Source organism: Odocoileus virginianus, unplaced genomic scaffold (genome assembly GCF_023699985.2).
Source record: "Odocoileus virginianus isolate 20LAN1187 ecotype Illinois unplaced genomic scaffold, Ovbor_1.2 Unplaced_Scaffold_23, whole genome shotgun sequence".
Taxonomy (NCBI): Eukaryota; Metazoa; Chordata; class Mammalia; order Artiodactyla; family Cervidae; genus Odocoileus; species Odocoileus virginianus.
Genome location: NW_027224285.1, coordinates 205,347 through 217,649, shown reverse-complemented (window position 1 = coordinate 217,649; position 12,303 = coordinate 205,347). Strand labels below are relative to the sequence as shown.

Genomic DNA, 12,303 nt, shown 5'->3' with positions numbered 1-12,303 from the left:
TCTGTTGTTTTAAGCCTCCCAGATTGTGTTGCTTTGTTACAGAAGCCAAAGAAACTGTAAGCACCAAGCAACTCATTGTCCACTTGAGATCCAATTTCCATTAGCTTCCACTCCTTTGGTACACAATAACTCACCTGGAGGGCTTTGACTTGAGAACTCTACCTCTGTTATCCATGGCTCTTTTCCCAGCTTAACTGGGAGATAACATCAGGTTCGGTTATGAGACACCCTGTCGATGGGAAGTGACACAGGGCTCATATCCAGACACTTGTGCCTCATGGCACCTAAAGACTGTCACGCATGATGACAGTGCTTATATCAACCTCAGCAGAGTAGGACTTCTCACCAGGGGCAAAGACACTGACATCCTTTCTAGAGCCTAAAAGTAATTAATTAATTCTGAGGGCTTCCCTGGTAGCTCAGCAGGTAAAAAATCCACCTGCAATGCAGGAGACATAGAAGACACTGATTTCATCCCTAGGTGGGAAGACTCCCCTGGAGGAGAAAAATGGCAACTCATTCCAGTATTCTTGCCTGAAAAAATCCCATAGACAGAAGAGCCTGGTGGGCTACAGTCCAAAGAGTCACAAAGAGTCAGATACATCTAAGTTACTAAGCACACAGCACCTGTGGTCCAGTGATTAAGAATCCTCCTGCCAATGCAGGGGACACAGGTTTGATTGCTGGTCTGGGAAGACCCCACATGCTGTCTAACAACTAAGCCTGTGCGCCACAATTGCTAAGCCCCTGCTCTAGAGCCTGCAAGTCGAAACTACTGAGCCCATGTGCTGCACCTTTGCCTAGAGCTTGTGCTCTGAAACAAGAAAGGCCATCATAGTGAGAAGCAACGAAGAGTAGCCCCCTGCTCACTGCAACTAGAGAAAGCCAGAGCCGCCATAAAATAAATGTTTTATGGAAAGAACTTTTGAACCCCAAACTTTAACACTAAAAACAATTAAACTCTTCAGGGGTTTGATATTTCATCAACTGAAAGTGGAAATCAGGTTCCAGAAGTAACATGGGAACCTCGGCTTACTCACTGAGACCAGGTTGCTATAGTTCTCCAGCATCACATCCCTATACAAGATCTCTGAGTTGAGTCAGCCACTGCCACTCTGCCTGGAAGAAGTTGGTTGACACATCCTTGAATGATACTAGTCCCTGTAACAGTACATTTTATTTTATCTGAATTATTCCCAATTGGAGAATGTAAAAAATGCGTATAAGAAATGGACCTTATTGCATGCACTGGTATAAGTTATAAAAATTTGATTTGATGCATACAGTATATGATGTTTTCATTTTTATGGGAGAAATATGTATTAGAAATAGCTTGTCAACAAGCTTAGTGATTAATTACTGAATTAAAAAATCCTTCTGTTGGACTTCTCTGGTGGTGTGGTGGTTAAGAATTCACTTGCCAGTGCAGATGACATGGGTTTGATCTCTGGTCCAGGAAGGTTCCACATGCCACAGGGCAACTAAGCCCATGCACCACAACTATTAAGCCTTGTGCTCTAGAGCCCAAGAGCTGCAAATACTGAAACTGTGTTGTGCAACAAGAGAAGCTTCCACAATGAGCAGCCCATGCAGTGCAACGAGGGAATAGTGCCCACTTGCTGCAACTTGAGAAAGACTGCACCCAGCAATGAAGAGCCAGCGCAGCCAAAAATAAAACAAATAAATAATAAAGAAAATAAGTTTTAGAAAAGCTTCTATTGAGCTCGCTACTCTGTACATGGAAACATTTTAACTGCTCAGAAAAATCAAGATCAATAAGCTTAAATTCTAGTAGCAAAACAGATATATAAGCATCTATTTACAATAAGATATTATAGGAACTATGTTAGAAATGCTTACAAGGTTGTTGTTTAGTCCCTTAGTCATGTCCAACTCTTTGCACCCCCATGGACTGTACCTTGCCAGGCTCCTCTGTCCATGTGGTTTTCCAGACAAGTATACTGGAGTGGGTTGCCATTTCCTTCTCCAGGGGATCTTCCTAACCCAGGGATCAAACCCACATCTCCTGCATTGACAGGCGGATTCTTTATAGCTGAGCCATCAGGGAAACCTGTACAAGGTATACAGTGTAGACATAAAAGAAGGAAAAATTAGTTCCACTCTATTATTATGTGGCTGTTATGGGGCTAAAAATCTTTTTGAGTAGTTGTATTATGTAAAAATGTGCATTTTACACATATACATATGTATTATGTAAATTATTTTAATTTACATAATACATGTGTATTATGTAAAAACATGTACATGGTCAAATGTAGTCTGTATGCATTTAAAACGTATTTTAAAAGTTAAGTTCAGAAGAGAGCAACTAGGGTGTGTGTTACATCAACAGAGTAAAGGGATATGATAAGATAAAGAACTAAGCAAGGCCAGACGTGGGATAATTCAGAACCAGTTTCTATAAATCAGTGGTCTCCAAACATCCTCTGATCATCACTCCATCATCTGAACTATACTATTTGTATATATTGTACATAAGTACATGTAATTACAACCCAAGCATTATTTAATGAAAATCACTTTCTCAATTTTAGATAAAAATTTAATACAAATTGTAATATCTTATTCAGAGATTCTGATGGAGAGTCTTGCACATCTCCTGGAATGCCCATCTCTCATTCTGAAAGCCCCCACTCCAGAAAATGTGGAATCAGTAGAAAGATGTGAATAAGCCCTGGACTTACATAATTTCAGACTTAACATTCTGGAATTGTGGTTCTCAATTCTGCCTGCACATCTGAATCATCTTACAAAGTATATAGACCAGACTCTATAATGATATTTTTTTTTAAATGTTTGAAAGTGTTCAAACACACAGAAATACTGCAAAAATAAAATGCATACAAAGAATACTCACATACCCAGATTCACTTTTTGTTAACATTTAACCCATTTTGTCATTTGCATCTTCCCCTTTACCTATAAACACATATCTGCTAACATACACTCACACTTCTTCCTGTACTATTTGAAGCTAAGTTACATATATCATGGCCATAAATATTTCAGTGTGTATTGCGAAGAATAATGATATTCTCCTATCATCAAATTCAGTACATATCACATCGACATGGTACTTTTCTACGTTTCTTGAATTTATTGAGAAGTCTGCATCTGTCTTACATTACATATATTGTTTGAGAACTTGGAGTTTAACTTGTTATTCATTCAATGTAGATGATGGGTTTTTTCCGGGGGGGGGGGGGGTCTGGCATAAAGCATTGCTGGCAAAAATCTGATAACGATCTGATTTTCTTTCCTTTGTAAGTTACTTGCCCTTTTCATCTAGTTATTGCTCCTTTTTTTTCCTTTTTTAAAGTCAAGTAATTGTATGAATATGTTTAGATTGAGTTGATATGCTCAGATATAAGTTGTGCTTTTTCTTTTTTTAATTCAATTAATTTATTTTAATTGGAAGCTAATTACTTTACAATATTGCAGTGGTTTTTGCCATACATTGACATGAATCAGCCATGGGTATACATGTGTTCCCCATACTGAATCCCTCCCATCTCCCTCCCCATCCCATCTCTCAGGGTCATCCCAGTGCACTGGCCCTGAGCACTTGTCTCATGCATCGAACCTGGACTGGCAATCTATTTCACATATGGTAATATACATGTTTCAATGCTATTCTCTCAAATCATCCCATCCCTTGCCTTCTCCCAGAGTCCAAAAGTCTGTTCTTTACATCTGTGTCTCTTTTGCTGTCTCGCATATAGGGTCATCGTTACCATCTTTCTAAATTCCATATATATGCATTAATATACTGTATTGGTGTTTTTCTTTCTGACTTACTTCACTCTGTATAATAGGCTCCAGTTTCATCCACCTCATTAGAACTGATTCAAATGATTTCTTTTTAATAACTGAGTAATATTCAATTTTGTATATGTACCACAGCTTTCTTATCCATTTGTCTGCCGATGGACATCTAGGTTGCTTCCATTGACATGGTACTTTTATCTGTTATCTTTCTTATGTCTGTTTTGTTAATGGACACAATAACCTCTTTTACAGAACTTCCCTCTTCCAAACAGATTCAGCCTGGGGTCAAGTATTGCATTTAGTTGCTATGTCTCTTTAGCCTCTCTTGTTCTAGGACATTTCTTCAGTTTTTGTCTTTTATGACATTGGCATCTTTGAAAAATATGGTTCCCAACCCTTTCTAAATGGGCTTCCCCGGTGGCCCTGTAATGCAGGAGATAAAGGAGATGCAGGTTCGATCCCTGGGTGGGGAAGATCCTCTGGAGGAGGGCATGGCAACCCACTCCAGCATTCTTGCCTGGAGAACCCCATGGACAGAGGAGCCTGGTAGGCTACAGTCCATAGGGTCACAAAGAGTCGGACACAACTGAAGTGACTGAGCACACCTTTTGAAAAATTAGAATGCTCACTTTCGGTGTGTCTGCTGTTTCCTCATGGTCAGGTTCAGGTTATGTGAACTAGGCTAGAAAGTGCGTAGGCGACGTTCCCTCCACAGGCATCCCGTCCACGGCATATGCTGCCACTCTTCCTCAGTGAAAACGCTAATCCTGACTACTCCAGCAAAGGGTTGTCGCGTTTCTCCACCATATAATTACTGCCTTTTTTAATTCCCTTGGAACTAACAAGCGATCTCTGGGGAGATTTTAAGACAATGAAAAGCCCTCAGTCCTCATCAGATTGTCCCCTAGATTTAGCATCAATTGATGATTCTTTCTAAATTTGCAAATTTTCTCTTTTCCTTTGGCCACACCTCATGGCATGCATAACTTCTCCAACCAGGGGTCAAGCCAATGCTCCTTGCCGTGAAAGCACAGTCTTAACCCCTGAATCACCAGGGAAGCCCCAGTTCATGATTCTTGCCTGATACAATCTTCACTATGATAAATGCAAAATGCTTTTTCAGCTTCTGTACTACTTCCATATTTACCAATTTGCTCTTAATCTAGCATAAGTAAGAAATCTCCTTTCTGCCAATTTATTATACATATAGACTCACAAATTTCTATTTTTCCCACGGTTTACAATTCATTATTGTACCTAATGATATTGGTGTTCAACTATCTCAAATTTGACTGGTAGAAGCCCCTTCAACCTGGCATGCCCTGTGGTTACTTTGAATACTTCTTTCCTTTAGGGCATAACACGATGTCCCAAATTCATGTTACACTCATCCTGCCCCAGCCTCAGAACAGTCAGTTCTCCAGTGAGACCTGGTTCCTTTCAGTGGGGAGAGGTATTAGACATCAAGTTCCAGATGCGAGGTGTATATCAAAAAGCTGTTTTTGTTTTTCTTAATTTATTTGGCTGAGCCAGGCCTTAGTGCAGCATGTGAGACCTTTAGTTGTGGCATGGGGGATCTTCTTTTTTCAGTTGCAGCATGTGGGATTTGGTTCCCTGACCAGGGATCAAACCTGGGCTCCCTGCATTGGGAGCATGGAGTCTTAGCCACTGGACCACCAGGGAAGTCTTAACCACAGTGCTGTCTTTTTTTACCCCAAACTTCTTCATTTTGATTTTCAAACTTAAAGAAAGCTGAAAAAACTAAAATGAACACTTGAATAATCATCACCTAAATCCTTTTTGTAATATTTTTGGTATTTCTTTCTATATATAACTTTTGCTGAATTACTTGAAATTTGCAGTGATCATGACACTTCACTCTTCTATATTTCAGCATGTATATCTTTAGAATAAAGTCACATTCCCATACATCACATTCACCCTGAGGAGATTAATTCAATAATATAATCTAATACAACTCTTACATATGCAATTGTTTCAAAATAGTTCCCCAATCCAGAATTCAATCCAGTCTCACATATTACACTTGGTTGTTGTGCCTCTTGTATCTTCTCTAGTCTAAGAACAAAGTCTATCTTTTTTGTTTTGATTTTTTAAAAAATTCAGGACTTCTCTGGTGGTCCAGTGGTTGAGACTCCATGCTTCCAGCACAGCGGGAGTGGGTTTGATCCCTGGTTGGGGAAGATCTCACATTCCATGCGGAAGCAGCCAAAAATAAAATTAATTAATTAATTTAAAAAATCCAGACCAGCTGTCTTGCAAAATATCCCATATCCTGGCTTTGTCAGATTGTCTCCTTATGGCTAAATGCAGATCAGCTTTTTATATTTTGGAAAAGACCACAACACAGGTGCTTTGCACACCTCTTACTGCAACAGAAAGGGGGACTAAACACCAGATTATCCCTCTATTGGTGAAAATGAGTATGAGTATTTGGTTAAAGTGGTGATCACCAGCAATCTCCATTGTAAAGGCACACTTTCTCCTGGAATTGATAAGCACTCTAGAGACAGAGAGGAAGCAATGCTTTAAGGCCTTATAATTATTTAATAATTAACCTGTTCACCTTCAACATTTCAGTCAATGGTTTTAGTACCAATGGATGATTCTTGTAAAGTCAATTAATACTGTGGAGGTTATAAAATGATGATTTTCTTATTCTCATTCCTTCTGTATTTGCTAGCTGGCATTTTTTGCATGAGGAAGAGCTTGCTTTCTTTCTTCTACTTCTCTCTTCTGTATTACTAGGAACTCATGACTTTTTTTGGTGTTGTGCAATAATCCATTACCAGTTATTCTTTTTGAAGCTAAGCTGTCTCAGTTTGGTCAATGGTGGCCTTCTGTGTTTTTTTTATCAGGTATTTCAGTACATTCTTATTTATAGCATAAAATGATTTTCCAGAATTACTTTCTACTTTCTATGTCCCATCTGCAAACAGTACAATTATCAAAGTACAATTATCAAAATTAAGAAATGAACAGCATAGGAATTCCCTGGTGGTCCAGTGGTTAGGATTCCTCACTTCACTGCCAAGGGCCTGCATTCAATTCCTGGTCAGGGAACTAAAATTCCATAGGCCAAAAAGAAAAAAAAAAAAAAAGGAAATTAACATTGGTATGCTATTAACCAAACTATACTCTTTATTTAGATTTCACCAATTTTTCTATTAATATCCTTTTTTTGTTCCAAGGTCTAATCCAGGATTCCACACTCTAAGATGAATTAAGAACTAATGAAATAAATTAGAATGCCCAGAAATAGATGTGTGGAGACATGGTAATACACTATGGCATTATAACTGCAATTACATTACAATTACAAACATTAATAATAAGTCCGTGCAACTGGCTTTATGTGTTAAAAGGTAAAACTAGATTCCTTCCTCAAACTATGTACAATAATGAATTCCATATTGATTCAAAGCTTAAATATTTTACTTAAATATTTTTAAATAGTATTAATATTAATTAAAGAAAATACTATGATCTTGGGTTACAGTAGAATTTTAAAATAAAATTCAAAAGAAAAAAAATCAAATGGGAAAGATCAAAAGATCAGCCTACACAAAAATACAAAACTCTCATAAGACCAAGGTCACGGCAGAGGGAGTCTGGGAGAGTTAGAGAAAACATACACAAAAAATAATATAGACAAAGAGTTACTTTTCAAAATATATAAAATATTATTTAAATTAATATAGAAAATATAATTTAAAAATGAAGTCATTCACAAAAACAACGAAAAGCCAATACATGTGATGTACAAGCTCATTAGTAATCTCAGAGTGAAAGTTACTCAGCTGTGTCCGACACTTTGCAACCCCACGGACTGTACAGTCAATAGAATTCTCCAGGCCAGATTACTAGAGTGGGTAGCTATTCCGTTCTCCAGAGGATCTTCCCAACTCACGGATTGAACCCAGGTCTCCCACATTGCAGGTGGATTCTGTGCCAGCTAAGTTACCAGGGAAGCCCAAGAATATTGGAATGGGTAGCCTATCCTTCTCCAGCGGATCTTCTTGACTCAGGAATCAAACCAGGGTCTCCTGCATTGCAGGCAGATTCTTTACCAGTTGAACTACATGGGAAATCATTTCTGGAAGTAATGTCAGAAATGCAAATTAAAATGATGAGCTTTTTTCAGAAATATGATTGGCGGACTTCTCCTCTGGTCCAGTGGTTAAGAATCTGCCTGCCAATGCAGGGACACGGGTTTGATCCCTGGTCTGGGAAGATTCCACGTGCCAAGGAGCAATAAGCCCAAGCGCCACATCTACTGAAGTCTGCAAGCCTAGAGCCCATGCTCCACAATAAGAGAAGCCTGCAAACTGCAACGAAGACCTAGTGCAGCCATAAATAAATAACACAGCCACAATCAAATTTCCTTAAAAAAAAAAAGAAATGAGCTTGGTAATACATCTAGAGTCTGACAATACCAGTTGCTGATTGCTGGCAAGAAAGCAGGGTAAGCGGCAGTCTTATGCACAGCTCTACCATCTAGCTAAGGGAAACACTCATGCAGAGCTATTTTAAGGGCATGCAGACCATTGAACCTTCTTCCAGATATTCTAGATCTTAATGCTGGACCAAGCAAGACCATTGGAAAACTGTCTATTCAAACTCTGTAATGGACTGAACATTTGTGTCCCCTCCTCCTGTCCCAATTCGTATGTTGAAAATCTCCAACATGATGGTATTTGGAGATGGGGCCTTTGGGAGATAGCTGGCTCATCAGCATGGAGGCCTCATGATGAAATTAGTTCCTGTAGAAGAAAAGACACAAGAGAGCCTGCCCCCCAGCTCTCTTTCTCAACCATGTGAGGATACAAAGAGAAGGTGGCTATCTGCAAACTGGAAGAGGGTCCTCATCAAGAACCAAATCTGTCGGCACCTTGACCTTGGACTTTCTAGACCCCAGAACTCTGAAAAATGTCTGTGTTGTTTAAGCCACCAGTCTATGATAATTTGCTACAGCAGTGCCAATGTTTTGGTACTCTAAAAGACTCCTCTGTGGGTTCTCTTCTGCTGTTAGGAGGATCAGAAGCCAATCTGCAGCTTGACTTGGATGACTCTGGCACATTATAGAACCTGCAGATATCTAGACTCTGACTCAGATCAGCTAGTGCCCTGACACTCTGCACAGTTTTTTGACATTGATTTTCATGTATTTCTACCTTTTCATTCTAATACTTGTTCCCTTACAAATTGCACAAAGTTCATTGTAAAACAAACTGGGAATAAACAACTCACCTGTGATCTGTTCATTTCTTGATTCTCTTGGAAACCTGAAAAGAACCTTAAAGGTACAGCTGGGGAAGGAGACAGAAGGAGGTCCTGCACAACTGAGCCTGCTGTGCAGCTCCCAGAGTGAGCTGCCTATTAAGTCTCACACAGCAGCTGCCTACAGGCCCCCGTGAGACAACAAATCCCTTTAGCCCTAAGAAGGGCAGGACAGATCCTGTGGAAGAGCACCCATATGTCTATGTTGACTCTGATAGGTCAGAGAGAGCTTGGAATGTGATTTTTCATTGAATGAAGGTACCTATTTCTTGAGGAGGGCTTCCCTGGTGGCTCAGATGGTAAAGCGTCTGTCTGCAATGCTGGAGACCCGGGTTCGATCCCTGGGTTGGGAAGATCCCCTGGAGAAGGAAATGGCAACCCACTCCAGTACTCTTGCCTGGAAAATCCCATGGACAGAAGAGCCTGGTAGGCTACAGTCTGTGTGGTCACATGGCAATCCATTCCAGTATTCTTGCCTGGAGAATCCTATGGACAGAGGAGCCTGGCAGGCTGCAGTCCATAGGGTGCAAAGAGTCAGATATGACTGAAGCAACTTAGCATGCATGCACACATACATGTCTTACTACTTTATAAAGAATTCATCTTTCCCTCCCACTGACTGAAATAAAAATGAACAACAGAGGACTAATTAAACAAAGTACAGTACAGAGAAAAGACTGTGCCTTCATTAGAACCAACACTGCAAAAACAACTAAATAAAATCAGGGAAGCAAACAAGCAAGCCTTGACTGTACTGTGTCTCTGGATTCTTAGTGACAGTGTTTGGACCTTAAGTTAGAAAATCCTCATCAACATCTCCTGGAAAGGGATAGAGTACTTTGTTTACTCTTAGCTTCTCAAAAGGATCTTTCAATAAAAACAACTTGATGTGACTTAATTATTAAGAGTGGACAGCAGTGAGTTCTCTGCGCACACAACTAATAAATTATGTGACTTTACACAAGTCATTCATTTTCTAGGACCAATTTCTTTCACCTCTCAAATAAAGGCAAAACAGAGAAACAATCTTCAAAGTCTCTTTACACATTGATTTCTTTAACAAACAGAATTAAAGGAGTAAAGAGCAAATGCAGGGTGAGGGGAGTGGGCTGACTAGGGCCCGAGAGAGGGGCAGTTTCCCCTTCCGTAGGCAGTCATTCCTTTTGCCGAGCGGTGTCCTCACAAAGCTGCCTCCTAACTGCCCTCAGCTGTGCTGCCGGCCCCGTGCTCATGCTGCCAGTGTCATCTCGGCTCTGAAGCTGCTCACTGGACGCTATGCAGTGGCTTCTGGATGTAATGACTTCACCCAAGCCTTGCTTACTCTGAGCAGGAGAACCAAGAATTACACCCAGGAAGTTCTAGAATATAGTCTCTCTTGGGTCTCTTTTGCCTCCATTCTGAGCTCTGGTAATCTTCCAGGTAGGCTTTCTGTGGATTGCCCCTTCTCACCTCAAGAGCTGTTTTGTTACAAGAAAGCTGGGACCAGGGCCAGAGGGACCAATTAAACTTAGTTGGAACTTTCAAACAGGGCCCCCAATCTGACCCTCAAGGAACATACTTTCTCCAAGATTCACAGGCTGGGTCATCTACAAACTCAAATAAGGTCTTCCAAATACAAAGACAGAACAAGGCAGACCCGGCTTAGAAATCTCAATTGGGCTGCCTGTTCCAAGGGCTTAGAAGAGTCATCAAGAATCCCCAAGACACAAGGGCCAAGCAATGATTCAGTCCATATGCATTTCACAATTGTTTCCTTGGGATCAAGAAAGACTTATCAGGGCCCAACGCTATGAATAACAATGCTGGGTTTTAAGCAGGGTGGTTTAGTAGAAAGAACAAGAGATTTGCAAAAAAGGAAAAAAGAAAATTGAAAGTTGAAATTTAGACTCCCACCACTGCTGACTCTGTGATCTTGGATCACTTCACCTCTCTGAGCCTCAAGTGGTCCCCTCTCTTAACATGAAGACAGTTAAACCCACCTCAAAGAGAGTTGTGAGAAACGAAGATCTCTGATGGAAAAAACCAGTGTGTGTATTTGTATATACATAATATACATGGGCTTCCCAGGTGGTTCAATGGTAAAAGAATCCACCTGCCAATGCGGAAGCTGCAGATTTCAGTTGGATCCCTGAATGGGAAAGATCCCCAGGAAAGGAAACGGCAACCCGCTTCATTCCAGTGTTCTTGTCAGGATAACCCCATGGACAGAGGAGCCTGGCGAGAGCAGACAGGGTCAGAGGAGCAGAGCCAGACACAAATGAGCACCCATACACTAATACATACATTATACATACACACATACATACTACTATACATACATTATATGTACAGCGCAGAGCTGGATGACTTGGGTATTACTAACATTCTCGTTTTGCTGAAGACGAAACCGTACCTCCTGCAGTTAACTGTCATTCCCGGGTTGCTCAGTGACAGCGCTGGAACGTGAACCCCGCTCCAACCGCTCCAGCCAGCGCTCCCCTTCCCTTGGCTGGACGAGCACGCACGAACTGCGCAGCCTCCACGGAGCCCGCGCCCCTTCCACTGACAGAGGCGCCTCCACCCAGCGGTCCCTTCAGCGAGACCAGGCGCCTCCTCTCGCCCCCTCGAGTTCACAGTGCCGCGGGGTCTTGCACAGAGGTCCGTTGGGCTCCTCCCCAGTGCCGCCTCCGCCCGCCCCCGAGCCGCGTCGGTAGCCCTCTTCCCCCCCAGCCCTCCCGGGCTCACCCTCTGCTCCCTCGTTGGGTTGCACTGGCTCCTGAGGAGCGCAGAGACTCGGCAGCCCAGGAACCGCTTCCAGAAAAAGGCGGCAGCCTGGGGAAAGACAACTTGGAGCTACAAGCGGAAGTGTGCCTGTGCCAACGGAGCCGCGTAGTCCAATACTGGTAAAAGTTGCATTTCCCTATGTCTTTACTATGGATAATCTCGGAGTTTCTCTGTTAAATGCTCCTGTTACCTGGCGCCCAAGATTTTTAAACTTCGCCAGGTAATAGAATAGAACGCGACTTTACTGACATAGGGCTTCCCCGGTGGCTTGGGGATAAAAAATATGCCTGCAAGAGAAGCAGGAGACGCAGGCTTCATCCCTGGATTTAGCTCAGGAAGATCCCCTGGAGGAAGGCACGGCAACCCATTCTAGCATCCTTGCCTGGAGAATCCCATGGACTGTCTCCATGGACAGAGACTGTCCTGTGGATAGAGAAACTTGGCGGGCCG

At 41.6% G+C, this 12,303-nt stretch overlaps 1 long non-coding RNA gene across 1 annotated transcript in view; it reads right to left on the bottom strand.

Moving 5' to 3' along the window:
- The window catches only part of LOC139033624 (uncharacterized), a 29,480-nt gene extending 17,809 nt beyond the window's left edge, over window positions 1-11,671 (bottom strand). The window contains exon 1 of the long non-coding RNA XR_011486154.1: window positions 11,409-11,671. This is a non-coding gene — a long non-coding RNA (uncharacterized lncRNA). The remainder of the gene's footprint in view (window positions 1-11,408) is intronic.
- Between the last annotated feature and the right edge of the window lie 632 nt (window positions 11,672-12,303).